Raw genomic sequence first — 16262 nt, 5'->3', positions numbered from 1 at the left:
CAAATGGTGTTTGACTATGACCACTGCACAGTATCAAATATATATTGAGATAATGACTAAATAATTCAACTGATGGAAAGGTCTAGGGAATAGATAGGTATTTGGAAGTCAGAAGTATATGTGTGATGTTTGGGTCTGTGGGAATTGAAGAAATGAACAATCAAAAGCTTAAAGAGGGGTGAAAAGAGAATTTAGGAACCTTAGGAAATCTCATATAGGAATAAAGAGGAGAGGTAGTGAGGATGTATAAGAATGGGTGATCAGATAACAACATGTTCTAGAAAACAATACAGTTTTAAGATTGAGACAGTGGTGAATTCTATTAAATGCCGCCACAGAGTAAAGTTTCATGAGGACTAAGCTCACTGATTTGGAATTAAGAATGACAGAGACTATTTAGAGAGCAATTTCTGTAGAGTGATGATTCTCAAACTTCAGTGTGCGTCAGAATCATCAGGAGGGCTTGTTTGGTAGGTCTGGGATATTTGCATTTTTAACAAGTTGCCAGGTAATTCTACACTGTTGCTGATCCAGGATCATGCTTGAAGAACTACTGCTATAGAACTTCAGAGAGAAAACGATCAGATTATTTGGGGATGAAAGAGACTTTCCTAAAGGAAGAATTCCTGGAAAGATGGGGAAAAAAAAAAAAAAAAACCCACTCTCCTCACTAATTAAGACTTCATCACCTCCTGGTGGAAAAACAATAGAATAGATTTTTCTTAAATATTTGAAGCTGAAGAACTTTTGTCAAGACATGCAACCTCTTTGAACTTCTGTTTCCTATTCTGTATAAATAGGAGTAATAATAAAACCTACCTCTATGCATTGTTCTTAGGAATAAATGAAATATCAGTATTGTGATAGCATTCACCTGTGCTTAGTGCTCAAATAAATAATGTTGAATCTGAGCATATACACTGTTTATCCAAGGCCAAAAAGCCTATACATAAATGCATCTGTTAACAATAAAAACTGCCTCTACAAACTTCCAGCAGTCCTCCAAAATATTTTTTATAATTGGCACTCCAGTGCCATCTATAAATTATAAATTGAGCAAATATAAAAGGCTTGATGACTGTTTTCAGGGACAGTGGAATTTAATACTACATACCACAAAGCTTTTTCCTTCTTTCTCTTTAAATATGTGCTGTTCCAAAATTTCCATCTCCTGAAATATTTTCCTCTGGTCACTTTTAAAAATAAACATTTAAATTAACCATTCAACATTTCTTTCATTAATGTGATGAGTGAATATAAATCATTAAAACATGTTTGAGGAAAGACTACAAAAATCTATTCAAATAAAAATGTGAATGTTTGCTAAAGAATTTAATAGGAAGCCAAAACAAACTCTGTCAGTATTCTTTATTAAACAAATGAAGTATTCCTTTAAGTCACACTATATTTAAATAATGAATCTACAAGACTAGGTAAACAAACCAGGATTTTGAGAAATAAAATTTAAATATGTCTTACAAATATTCTAATCCAGTAATTATACTTAGGTAGGCAATAGTTACTGAGTGTGGTGTTTTATGGCTATATAATAATAATATTTTAAGATTGTGTCTGCATATTAAGAAAAGGAAAATATTTATGATAATATCAACTTCATATAATTGTTCTGAGCATTAAATTAAATAATGTACATAAAATCTTTAGATTACTTGGAACAGAGTAAACACAATAATAACAACAATAATATACATAATAGCTACCACTATTTTTGTCTGAAATTATGGTCAAGTTGTTACCACATTAGCCTAGTTTAATCACTATCACATTATTATGTAGTATATATTATCATTAGCCTCATTTTACAGATGAGGAAATTAAACCTTAGGAAGTAATATCCCAAGTACCACAGCTAGTAAGTGGTGGAGGCAGTGGTAGAACCCAGGCTCTCTACCTCTAGAGCTCTCCCTCTCTCCTGCGAAGCCACTACTATACAACACCTCCATGTGTTGGTGCATATAGTATTGTGAATCTAATAGCAATGTTGATGAGGGAAAGCATGATACTGAATGTGTATCCAATGCATTTAATTTGAAGGATTTAATTATAAAGCATGCTTGACGTTAACTTGAATGCAGGAAATGTGTCTAAAAGAAGACTGTGATCATGTAGAGAGTTACCAAAACATGCAAATAAAATGCTATACACGTTTAGAAAATTACATATCTGATAATGGGCTTGCATCTAGAATAGGTAAAGAACTCTTACTACTCAGTAACAAAAAGACAAATAACCCAATTAAAAACTGAGCAAAGAATATGAATAGACATTTCTCCGAAGAAGTTATATAAATGGCCAAAAAGCACAAGAAACGGTGCTGGATATCATTGGCCATGAGGGAAATGCAAATCAAAAACACGAGATACCATTTCACACCTACTAGGATGGCTAGAATACAGAAGTCAGATAATAACAAGTGATGGCGAGGATGTGGAGAAACTGGAACACTCATACACTGCTGGTGGGAATGTAAAATAGTATGCAACCATTTTGGAAAACAGTCTGGCAGTTCCTTAAATGAGTAAACATAGAGTTACCACATGACCCAGCAATTCCACTTCTAGATATATACCCAAGAGAAATGAAAACATATGCCCATCCAGAAACTTGCATATGAATGTTTATAGCAGCATTATCGATAATAGCCAAAAGATGGAAACAACCCAATTATTCATCAACTGATGAATAGATAAATAAAATGTTGTATATCCATATAATGGAATGTTATTTGGTCATAAAAAGGAATGAAGTATTGATATATGCTACAACATGAATGAACCTTAAAAACATTATGCCAAGTGAAAGAAGCCATACAAAAATCAATGGCATTTCTGTATGGTAACAACAAACTGTCTGAAAAAGAAATAATGAAAACTATCCCACTTGCATAGCATCAAAAACAAGAAAATACTTAAGAATAAATTTAACAAAGGAGGTGAAAGATCCGTAGGCTGAAAACTATAAGACTGTGATGAAAGAAACTGAAGAAGACACAAATAAATGGAAAGATATCCCATGTTTATGGATTGGAAGAATTAATATTGCTAAAATGTCCACAATACCCAAAGCCATCTATAGATTCAATGCAATCTCCATCAAAATTCCAACGGCATTTTTCACAGAAATAGAAAAAAACTATCCTAAAATTTGTATGGAACCAGAAAAGACCCCAAAGAGCCAAAGCAATCTTGAGAAAGAAGAACACAGCTGGAGGCATCACATTTCCTGATTTCAAACTATATTACAGAGCTATAGTATTCAAAACAGTATAGTAGTGGCAAAAACAGGCATACAGACAAATGGAACAAAATTAAGAGCCCAGAAATAAACCCTCACATAAACAGTCAACTAATATTTGACAAGAGAGCCAAGAATATCCAATGGAGAAATTAGTCTCTTTAGCAAATGGTGTTGAGAAAACTGGATATTCACTTGCAAAGAAAAAAATGAAATTGGACCATTTTGATGTTCATAAGAATTACCTGGGGAATTCAACAAAATGCAGATTCTGATTCAATATTCTTCGGCTGGGCCTCAGATTCTGCATTTCTAACCATCTCCAAGTGATGCCAATGCTGCTGGTCCATGGACCACATTTTGAGTCGCATCGCTGTAGAATATATAGGATAAAGTAACTGGTGTGAAAAGGGTTGTAGTAACAACTCCTGTGGCATTACAATTATTAAAGCTTTCGCCTCTTGTTAATTGAGCTGAAGTACAGGTGAATGACATGGTATAAGAACATTGTGTCTTCTCTACTTGAACATTATGGGAACAATGATAATCATAAGGATTATGTTGTTGGGTGGCTGCTTTTGACGTCATCAGAAGCCTTGCAAAAAAAATTATAGGCTCTAGACAATTGTTAACCTGTGTCCTGCTGTAAGAGCCAAAGGACCTCATGGCAGCTTCAGAAAAACTTTCATCTCCTGCAGCTGCGAGACTAACTAGGCTGAAATTCAAACATTTGATCTGAGTATAAGGGTGGTAAGTCAGCAAAGAAAACTAAATGTACAGCCTCAATAGTTCTTCTATATCTAACTCATGGCTCTCATAGGGAAAAAGTTAGGATCCTGAAAATTAGGATAAGAACATTTGTGTGCATGAGCCTGAGAATCATTAACCCCCAATTTCTCTTGAATTCTCTGGCCATTAGAAGCAAGTCCTTACTTCTTGCAGACACCTCCCCTTACCTGGAAAGTACTCAATTATATATCTTACTTTAAGTAGGTGCCTCAGAAGATGATGCTTGTTGTCATCAAGGTCTGCCCCTCACCATATTTTATTGCCTCCAGATAATAACCTGGGTCAAGTTTTAGCACAGGCTGAGCAGGGAAGTACAAGCCTGCTTCAAGAAGAAGCACTTACATCGCAAAAGAATTGTAGTTCCAGGATATACACACATATCAGTAGGAACATAGGAATACATTAGGATATTGAGGGGGCTAAGTAGGGGTAGGTGCAATATATGAGTAAGAGAGAATTCATTGTCATGGGTATCTCACATATGACTCAGGACTCAGTATTCTGGAAGTATGTCTGTTTCTGGTCTTAATAATTTGCTGAGATAACTCCTTGAAACTTGGACGTAACAATGGCCTACAGTAAATGGAACTTTCTTGGCAGAGGATTGAAGAAGTAGTCAGAGGGCTCAGTGTAGTGGAAATCTTAGAATAGATGGATTTACTGTGTGGAATACCTATGTTCCGAGAGAGGCAACAGAGAAAACCCCATTCTCTAAAACTGTAAGAAATGCACTGCTGAAGGGGACTCCAAATATCTTTGAGAAGCTTGGCTATGGAACTTGGATCCCCAATATTATTGGGAATGATGGGATTTTATAATAACAGGTGCTGGTGACAGCATTGGCCACCAAAAGTAAGGGGACATAATTACGATAATGGGTAGAAAGACAAGAGTGGCAACAAGTGAGCCTTGATTCAGAGATCTATCGTGATGGCTAATAGAGTACAGATTTCTTAGGGCTAATACAGAGGGGAAGTTGACCTGGGTGTTGATTTGTATATAAAAACAACTGGTACCCAGCAAGCAGAAGGTGAACGTCAGTTTCAGCAGTGGAAAAATCATGGTACTTTACCCTGTTTCCAGATATAGGATAGTTTACAGAGCCAGAGTATATTAAAAAAGAGATCAGTCCTTTTGAAAAAGAACCTGAAATGCCATCTCAAGTACAGTATGGTAGTGGCAAAAACAGACATATAGACCAGTGGGACAGGTCCTTCCCTTAATGGCCCTGTGGTCAAGGTAATTGTCCTCTGTGGAATACCCAGGCTTCTAAAGTACTGTAAAATATGAGGGCTGAGATGATACTAATACTAGCAGACCTGAAATACCATGTTGGTTGTCTGGGTAGAGTGGGGATTTATAGAGGTCAGATAATATATGGACTTTTAGCCCAAGTTTTTTCATCATGAGTCCAGTGGCTTCATAGATCCACCCTATGGTTATACTCCAAATATATACTTAGCAGCTGATAGAATTCTTACATAGAAGGACCCATTGAAAGCCCCTGAAATTAATCCCCTACTCTCCCTGGCCAGGATAAGCATGCCAGAAGGAGTATGACATTCTAAGAGGTATGGAAAATATTAGCAGCGCTATCACACACTTAAAAGATGCTAAGTGGTCTTCATCAGGTCTCCATTAATTTACCTACTAGACCTCCAGAAAACCCAGATGGATCACAACTGATGAATGTGGACTACAGTATATTTAATGTACATGTGTGGTAATGGTAGGGGGGCATTAGTAGCTTCACTCTCAGCTGCCATGGCATCAGTAAGACTCTGACACCTAGTATGCAGCTATTAATTTGGGGGAATGCTTTCCTTTGATCTCTAGCAGCAGGAAGAATCAAAAGCATATCATATAACAGGGATAGCATTATGCCTCCCCTATCTCCTTTCATAGATATCAGACCTGCATTGTACTCTCTCACTGCCTATTCCTGTTCCTTTTCCCTCTATCCATCACAGGCATTTCCCCTAATGAATAACTTATACAAATAATCCCATTTTGGAGGGGAATATTTCTTCGATGATCCAAACTAATATAAGGTGGGAGTAAGATTGATCCTATTTGCCATCATTCCCAGTTGTCCGTTTATGGAATTTCTGATTCCCCTTCCTGTAACGTTAGGCTCTGTCGAGTTATATTCCTTGGTCATAGATGGTGGGGTACTTCCTTCAGGGACAAAGCAAGATCCACTGAACTGGAAGCTGTGATTACCACTTGGCCATTTTGAATTAAGCATCAACCAACAAAGTGACCCAACAAAGGCTGAGATAACTAGCCTTGATTACCGTGAGGAATTGTATGGGGACTACAAAATTGAGGGTCTAGAAAAACTATGTCTGATGCCCAAGAAAATCACTGGATTGTATACTGGTGCTTCTGTGGCCAGGGATAAGTGTGAATGGGTAATTGCATCAACCATGGCAAGACAATTTAGGGTTTAGACCCCTTGGGAATGATCATCAGCTTAATTCCACTAAGTTAGTACAATGCTGGCCAAGGGAAAGGGAAGTCTGGAATGAGGTAGACGAGGGAGATTATCCCTATTAACTATGGCTCCAAGAGCAATTGCTGCAGCATCAGTGATTATAGCTTAGATTGATAATCCTGTTGAAGTCTATTTAGGAGATTACAACTGGCCATTAATTTCAAGAATGAGACACCTTTTCTCTCAGGGAGGAAGTGAGGACATCTTGTTCTTGTATAAGATTTGGTTATAGTAAAGGGTGAGAACAGATCTGAGAGGTGCACGGGGTGAATTGTACTAGACCAGTTTGTGCACCAATCCCTATTTGCTCGACATTTTTATCCCCTGGGTCTCTGGTGTCGCTTTCCAGCCTGAGCAGCCACAGTGATGGCTTCCACCGGTTCTGCAGTTCACTTCATCTTCCAATACCATTGGTGGTCTCAGCTTCCCCTGAGGGGTGAGGACTGTTCCGAGATGCAGTTGTTCCCAGCAGCCTCTTTGGAAATATCCCACATGGCTGACAACCACCTATGTGTTCTTCAGAGACTGGCCAATCTGGGTAATGCGCTACTTAGTATTAGCTTCCTCTTTTTCCCTGCCTTACTTCCCACTTCGTGCCTGGGATTGCACTTGCTAATAGAGCATTAGCACATAACCTGCCTCAGGTTTTGTCTTCCTGGGAACCAGGCTAAGATAGCCATATGTGTACTAGGAAGGCTTTTAAGTTGTATTTTAATTATTTGTTTTCCTGTCTCTCTTCCACTTTAGATTGATATTTCTGTGAGCAAAGATCATGTCTTAAATCAGGGTTCAACAAACTTATTCTGTGAAAGAGCCAGATATTAAATACTTTTTGGCTTTGTAGTCCATATGGTCTCTGTTGCAACTGCTCAGCTCTGCTCCTGTAGAGAGAAGGCAGTCACAGTAAAACATAAATGAAGGAGCATGGCTGTATTCCAATAAAACTTTATTTACAGAAGCAAGCTATAGGCTGGATTTGAACACAGGCCTTGGTTTGCTGACCCCTGCATTAAATTAAAAGCAGCATGATGTGATGGAAAGAGCTAGAGTTGGCAGAAAAATAGATCTGGATTTGATTCCTAGTCCTGCTACTTACTGCTGTGTAATTGTGCAGGTTTATTTCTCTGAGCCTCAACTTTCTCATTTGCTAAAGCGGGCCTTGTAACATTTCACATTTTTGTAATAATTAAATGAGATAATTTTTGCAAAATATTTGACATAGTATAAATGCTCCATGAATCAAAGCAATTGTCTTATTTTATTTTATTTTTTCTGAACAGCACCTGGCATATAACCCAGAACATTTTAGGTATTCAGTAAATGCTGGTTAAAGAAATAAAAGATACAAAATCAGCAAACTGCTTTCTCCTCATGACGGGTTCCCTAAGTAGGCTTTCCTAACATCTTTCCTGTCCTTCGTATAAATGCACTGATTACCTGTGCATAAGCTGTATACTGTACTTCTAATAGTAAATCACTGAATTGGGATTTTGCCATAAATCAGTCTCATGACTTACAGTTATGTGAGTTTTCCAAAAGTCTGATCACTAGAGAAGATCACTGATGTTCCCGCTTGAAGCTCTGCAGATCAAATGTATTAGAATATAAAGGCTGCCTGAAGCTGTTTCTTCTCCTCCAGATCTTCTCTGAATTTGAGAGAGCCTGGGCTAGTTTTGAGACTTGCAGGGTATAAACCAATAAAGTGCCAAATGGAGTTAAAATCGTGTGGTATATTGTAAATGCTTACATGAAGTAAAGTAGAGCTTTTAACCCTCAAAATAGAATGTATTATATTCCCTTTTGACTGTAAGCTGTCAGAGGTCTGGACATCAGGCCCATCATGACTGTGGGGCTGGGGCAAATGGACCTTGGGGTTCAACTCCTCTGAGCCTGACCCTGCTCAACTCATAAGACGTCTAACTTGTTGGCACTTTAAAGCATTTTTCAACAACTTTTATGCTTCTGAGAAGTAGTTCTACACTTCCATAAAGCGCACCTGGAAATATTGGTGCATTTTGGATAATAGCTCTCATATTTCAAAATTAGACCTGATAACTTACTCAATGTGGAATGGGAAAAACAGACGCTCAGCCAGAAGAAATTCTATAAAATGCAGTTTAGGTTGATATACCTAAAACCATGCATAGGTAATAAGTAGTATCATCCAACTTGGGGGAATATGTTTTGGAACTATATGCTCTTCTTTTTTCTTAAGTTTAAAGAAATGATATACATAGGAGGCATTAAAAGTATATATATCAGTGGGAGCTTTTTATTGTGGGTTGGTATAAATTATCCTTGGAGTCCTCTAGAACTAAAATACTTTGAAATAATATTTATGAGTGTACCCATGGCCACAAAATTGTGTAATAAAGACTATTAGGGACCATAGGCACAGCATTTTGTTGTAGACAAGGGGTTCAGAATGTCTCCCTTGTGACTTTATACAGTTGAACATCCTTCTAGCTATCAGAATTCTATTTCTATTGACTGCTATTTATAGAGCAGTATATTGTGTCAGGCCTCTGCTATGAGCATTCACTTAAGACTCCTTAAGAATGGTTACCTAATAATTATTTGTGGAATGTTTTTGAATGGATACACTATCATATTTTATTCTCACTCTGACCCTGTGAGGTATGTATTATAAAGTCAGCTGTGTAGATGAGAAGCTGCAGTCAAGTAACTAGTGGAGTTAAGATTTATTTTGGCATCAACTATGCTGAGATGTCTGGAGGGCCAACTGTATTCATTGTACTATGATCACTTTATATAAGGGTTTTAAGCATCTGTGGATTTTGGTATCTGTAGGGGCTCCCAGAAGGGTGACTAAGTGGGTAGCTTTGATCCAGCTGAACTTAAGTGGTCATGATATTGTTATTCCATAGTCTGTTCTGTATCAGAGACTGGGGAAGACATTGGTTTATGTTGTTTCTAAATCTTAAACCAGTGATGTTTCCCTGGAAACCTGGGCCAAGCCTTCCATGAGCAACTGGGAGGTGTTTAGATTGTATTTTAATTATTTGTTTTTCTGTTTTTCGCTATCCAAGGGCAAATATCATGTCTTATAATGGGAAGCAGCATGATATGATGAAAAGAACTCAAGTTTTGCAGTTAAACAGACTGTCCCATTTTATGGGCAGTGAAACAGGATTAATAAGATGAAGTGACTTGTCCACAGTCACACTGCTGTGAAGTGGTAGAGCCTGGATGAGAATACAAGTTAGTGTAGTTCAACAGCCACCTTCCTCCTTCTTTCCCTCCCACCCCTGAACAATGATGAAGGATGGAACAACGATGGTGCTGTTGTTTGGTCCTAATGTATAGTTGGATCCTTTCTGCACTGGTTAAGACATACATCTGGATTTATTGATGTCTCATATTTTTACACTTCAAACCTGGGCAGACTAAATCAGACAGTGGAAGCAGGTACAAAAGGGTAACCACCATATTCATTGCTGTGTAGAGGTGTTTGAAGGTTCAATCACTTATGTTAATTGTGCTGTAATGCATGGCTTTCTATAAGCAGGACACTTGGATCCTGGCTGTAGCTTTGATTGCAGCAGCTCCTTCCAGATGGCAAGAGCAGGCTTGTGTGGCTTGAGAAGTAGTACAAGATCTGACCTAAGGTAGTTTCTGAGGTTGAGCTACAACTGACCACACTGCCATGTTAGAGCCTTCTTCTCTCTGGCACACGGTAGACATAATTCTGTGGAACCTGGTAAAGTGATGCTTTAAGCGGAGAGTAAAGAACCGTGTTACCTAAAGGGACCTTTGGCAGACTCGGCCCCTCTGTGGAAAGTGAGCCAGGTGCCAGGCTCCGGCCATACCCCCAGTCAATAGTTCTGCTGTTGATAGGTCATCTGACCTTCTGTGGAGAGGACTGTGCCGAGGATTCCATCCAGAATAGACTGAAAGCTGATGTTTCAGTCTGGTTACGGAGCAGTGACTGCACAGACTGGTTCTTGCTGGGTGGTCTGGAGCAGGGTATTGTTCCAGTTCAAAAGGATAAATTGGAAATGTGCCTACATACACATTCATGAAACAGTCTAATGTGTTCTGGAAGAAATCGCTCATAGAGTGCTGCATTCTGAGGAACTGGTACTCAATCCAAACATCAACACAGAATATTTAAATTTATTAAATTATTTATTCTTTCATTCATCAAGTATTTATGGGCTGCCAACCGTGTGCCAAGCACTATTCTAAATCACAGAGGCTCAAAGATGAATGAGATACAATCCTGCCCTTGAGCTCGCAGCGTAGTGGGGAGACAGATATATTAATGGGCAATGATAAAACAAGGTGAGAGATTATTGGCAAGTATAAAACTTCAGGAGATATTACTGGAGCAGCAAGAAAGGACCTCTAAACTAGCCTGGTGTGTGGATGGGGTTTCAGGGAGACTTCCCGGAAAAGGTAGCTCTTGTGTTGAGTCTTAAAATAGATGCTGTAGTATACCTGGCAAAATATAGGGTGAATAATAGTCCGTGTACAGGAGCTTGGAGCAGTAAAGCACCAAGCAGCAATGTGCCTTTTTGGAGAATGTTGTGGAGTGTATTGCTGATGGAACACAGTTAGGATGATTATAATATGTCCAGAAGGTAATCTTCTTTATCTAAAATCATACCCATATTGCTCTCTCTAGTTCTAATTTGATATGATCTATAAGTTTCAATAACTTGAGTGATAAATTAGAGTTCAAATGATGAAATTTGAGTGCCCAATAATCATTACAACAAAATAACAACATGTGCTCTGTTTCTGTGTGAAGATGCCCAAGGCTTAGTGGGAGACATCTAGTTTCTGCAAGGACCAGACTGCCAAATTCAACAGAAATATAACTGGGAACATCATCCCTGTGTCTTTTAGGTTTTAATAGTGGCACTAATCTCCACCATCCCTCCTGGTATGTGATATTGTTTTTGGTTTACTGTCTTGGTCTTTGAGACAAGAGCAGTTTCAAAGGTTTCTATTTGGTCTTCCCTACTATGATAGGTCTTACTCCATAAGCTGAGGACCCAATATGGGGGTTACTTTAATTGCTTAACATGTCAATTCCAATTATAAGGTAGAGAATTAAGGAAATGACCACTAGCTAGGCCTCTAAAACTTGTAAGCCAGACTTTAGCCATAACTGCATTTATTACCTGTCGTCTATAAGCCCCCAATCTAGCAGGGGGACCATGATGATGCTTTGGGCCTCTGGGATTCACTGTCAATTCAGACTCTGAATCCAGTAGCCTCGATATGTCTGGGTATTCCCCTTTCCCCAGTATATCCAGTCACCCAAGTATATGCCCATAGATCCCATTGGGGAAGAACAGGGAAAATCATTACAATATGTCCTTATAGCAGTGTTGTAGTGTTCTTCTTTCAAGGGACCCTTTCAAGTCAAGGGATTCTGGATCTGAAAACTGAGCAAGGGATTGGTGCTTTTTTTCTGATTGTAGAAGTAAAGCAGCATCCTTGTCGCTCAGTGGTCTATTTTGCCCCTACAGACGCCGCCATGTTATGTTAACCATCTCTGCAATTCCCTGTGCATCAAGACCTCTTGGCTACCCCTCTGGTCTTGCATGTAGTAATTATGGTAACTGGCTTCTGGTGGGTAAGTACCCCCATGTAGCCTCTAGTACTTTGGGGCTGAATGTTATTGAGCTCAGCTCTATGATTGCCTCCCCTACAGTGAGCCCAGCCTACAGAGAAGGGCCACCATGAATATTTACTGTTGCTCACACCCCTCCCACCATTGACATTTTAATGGCCTTAGTGAATGATACGTTCTGTTCTCTAGACTTCACTGTAGAACATAATCTTCTGGCCTTTTAATATATTCATCCCAGCATGTCCACTTCCATTAGCCTCTTTATTTCCTCCTTTACCATCAGGCAAGGCAACCCAAGCATTTCCATTTCTCTCAGCATTGGCCATAGTTTTTTTAGAAGCCTCTAAGAGCTATTCTAGCAGTGAGTTTGTTGCATCACCTGGGATCCTTACCAAGATATTAAATGTAAATATACTGGCGTGGACAATCAATGTTTGCTCATTTAATCTTATATTCTGGATTATTTGATGTACATTCTGGATACTTGTATCAGTCTAGGTCTAGTCAGGAAATAGAAACTACAGTGTAATATGAACAAGGGATTTTTAATATAAATAATGATTAAACCATATAAGGGATGCAATAACTATAAGGATGCAAAAAGAACTCTAAAGGAACCCCTCGGACTAAGGAAGCATACCCGTGAAAGGAACAGCTTGGAAGGGAGGCTCCGTCCCCAAGGCCAGGCTTCAGACCTCACTGTGGTAGGTGTGGTTGCAATTGATGGTTGAGATGTTTGCTGGGTTTCTTGGGTCAGAGTTGGTCTGCCATTGTCAGGCAGTAGGACGTAACTCTTTGGAGTGTAGGTAAGCTGAAGCTGGTGGGTAGGCATGAAGACGGAGTTGGGGTGCCACTTCCAGTGCAAGTCCTGGAGTGCACCAGTGTTGATGATAGGGCAACTGCAGCGAGGTGGTCACCAGGCCCAGGCAAGGGCTGTGGGGTCACCAGTGGAAGCTGTTCAGGTCCATATACACTCTTGTACACCTGTGAGAACTCCCAGGCAACAACCGTACCACTCCCTATTTCTTCCTAATGAGATAGAGCTATCTTCCTCACAAGTAAAGAAATTCTCACCCTTCCCCCAAATGAGAAGACACACAGTTCCAACAGTTGGAAGGGGCTCTGCAGAACCAGCGTCTTTAGGGACATCCATCCAGATGGCCTCATGCCATATTTCAGGGACTCAGTTTTTCCCAGCCAGTGTTCTTAGCCTAACAGAGTGAGCATTCAAGCATCTCTGGAGCTCTGACACTCAACTGTCAGATCTCTAGATCTCTAGGATGTTGCTCTGCTGTGTCTGCTCTTCTGTTCAGGGGTTAAGGACCTCTTAGTGAGCTACCAAAGATATGCTCTGGCTCTCACACTCAGCTCTTAACCGCCTGTTAATGGCTCAGTTTCTCGTCATCCCTCTGTAGGACATCAAAACAACTTAGAAATAAGTAGTCACCTCCACTGTTCTTATTGTTACTTCACATCTTTCAAATGTCTGGATTGTTTAATCTGCAAAGATATTTCCTTCCACTCAGACATTTTCCCAGGTAACCACTAGTGAATTCTCTAGCAACTGAGCTGCCAGCTTGTGTCAGGAACTATCTATGCTCCACTTACCATTCAGGATAGCATCCTTTTTGCCTTACTGTGACGAGTAAGCCAGTCTCATGTTCTTATCTTACCACCTGTTTCTCAGACCACCTCCAGTATCACTTGCATTAGTTCATGCCTACTGAGAAGCAGATGCCAAGATGGAATTAGACATGTAAGAGATTTATTGGGAGAAGGAGCTGGAGAAGGTGGGGAGAGGCTTCAGGCCACACGTAGGTCTGATATCTATGGAATGTGAGAAAGAAAGAAAGTGGATGGGAAAGAGGAGTCTAGTTTTGTATTGTGATGTGATTTCAAGAAAGGTTCATCCAGGCTAATGAAGAGTCCTCAAACAACACCACGTATTAGAGAATCCCCACATCTTGGCAGAACGCCTCTGCCATGCTCAGGCATTGCCTGGGAGTGGCCGGTGGGAAATGTGGCCTTGGTGTGAAAATAGTTCAGAGAGGCAGCAGGGGGAGGAGAGGCACTAGTCAATTATTCTCAGTAAATCAGTAAAAAAATCAGTAAAGTTGAACAGGCATTTTCATTGCTGGCTTGCGGAGTCTGCACCACAAAGCAAACTTTCCAGCACTCATCAGGGGGGTGGTTGATGGATCAGGGCACTGAGAGCTTGAGGAGACAGCAGCTGTTTGCGTTTGAAGTAGCCTAAGTAGGAGGCATAATAGAGAAGGGACTGAGGCTTGGCAGGGTCAAGGGCTGATGGTATCCTGACTCACCCCAGCAGAGCTAGAGCCAGGCCATGAGCTGCCTCAGACTTTTTTTTCTTTTTTTATACTCTTTATTGGAGTATAATTGCTTTACAATGGTATGTTAGTTTCTGCTTTATAATAAAGTGAATCAGTTATACATATACATATGTCCCATATCGCTTCCCTCTTGCGTCTTCCTCCCTCCCACCCTCCCTATCCCACCCCTCTAGGTGGTCCCAAAGCACCGAACTGATCACCCTGTGCTATGCGGCTGCTTCCCACTAGCTATCTATTTTACATTTGGTAGTGTATATATGTCCATGCCACTCTCTCACTTTGTCACAGCTTACCCTTCCTCCTCCACTTATCTTCAAGTCCATTCTCCAGTAGGTCTGTGTCTTTATTTCTGTCTTGCCCCTAGGTTCTTCATGACCATTTTTTTTTTTTTTAGATTCTATATATATGTGTTAGCATATGGTATTTGTTTCTCTCTTTCTGACTTACTTCACTCTGTATGACAGACTCTAGGTCCATCCACCTCACTACAAATAACTCAATTTCGTTTCTTTTTATGGCTGAGTAATATTCCATTGTATATATGTGCCACATCTTCTTTATCCATTCATCCGATGATGGACACTTAGGTTGCTTCCATGTCCTGGCTATTGTAAATAGAGCTGCTATGAACATTTTGGTACATGACTCTTTTTGAATTATGGTTTTCTCAGGGTATATGCCCAGTAGTGGGATTGCTAGGTCATATGGTAGTTCTGTTTTTAGTTTTTTAAGGAACCTCCATACTGTTCTCTATAGTGGCTGCTTCAATTTACATTCCCACCAACAGTGCAAGAGGGTTCCCTTTTCTCCATACCCTCTCCGGCATTTATTGTTTGTAGATTTTTTGCTGATGGCCATTCTGACCGGTGTGAGATTATATCTCATTGTAGTTTTGATTTGCATTTCTCTAATGATTAAAGATGTTGAGCATTCTTTCATGCGTTTGTTGGCAATCTGTATATCTTCTTTGGAGAAATGTCTATTTAGGTCTTCTGCCCATTTTTGGATTGGGTTGTTTTTTTAATATTGAGCTGCATGAGCTGCTTGTAAATTTTGGAGATTAATCCTTTGTCAGTTGCTTCATTTGCAAATATTTTCTCCCATTCTGAGGGTTGTCTTTTTGTCTTGTTTATGGTTTCCTTTGCTATGCAAAAGCTTTTAAGTTTCATTAGGTCCTATTTGTTTATTTTTGTTTTTATTTCCATTTCTCTAGGGGGTGGATCAAAAAGAATCTTGCTGTGATTTATGTCATAGAGTGTTCTGCCTATGTTTTCCTCTAAGAGTTTGATAGTGTCTGGCCTTACATTTAGGTCTTTAATCCATTTTGAGTTTATTTTGTGTATGATGTTAGGGAGTGTTTTAATTTCATTCTTTTACATGTAGCTGTCCAGTTTTCCCAGCAGCACTTATTGAAGAGGCTGTCTTTTCTCCACTGTATATTCTTGCCTCCTTTATCAAAGATAAGGTGACCATATGTGTGTGGGTTTATCTCTGGGCTTTCTATCCTGTTCCATTGATCTATATTTCTGTTTTTGTGCCAGTACCATACTGTCTTGATTACTGTAGTTTTGTAGTAGAGTCTGAAGTCAGGGAGCCTGATTCCTCCAGCTCCGTTTTTCTTTCTCAAGATTGCTTTGGTTGTTCGGGGTCTTTTGTGTTTCCATACAAATTGTGAACTTTTTTGTTCTAGTTCTGTGAAAAATGCCAGTGGTAGTTTGATAGTGATTGCATTGAATCTGTAGATTGCTTTGGGTAGTAGAGTCAT

General features: G+C 39.5%; 1 long non-coding RNA gene across 1 annotated transcript in view; it reads left to right on the top strand.

Annotated features, from left to right (window-relative positions):
- The window catches only part of LOC309666538, a 60526-nt gene that overhangs the window by 16141 nt on the left and 28123 nt on the right, over positions 1 to 16262 (top strand). The gene's annotated exons all lie outside the window — the stretch shown is intronic.

Source organism: Balaenoptera physalus, assembly GCF_965194825.1.
Source record: "Balaenoptera physalus genome assembly, chromosome: 9".
Taxonomy (NCBI): domain Eukaryota; kingdom Metazoa; phylum Chordata; class Mammalia; order Artiodactyla; family Balaenopteridae; genus Balaenoptera; species Balaenoptera physalus.
Note: the sequence above shows the minus strand (reverse complement) of the source record. Positions and strands in the feature narration are given on the sequence as shown.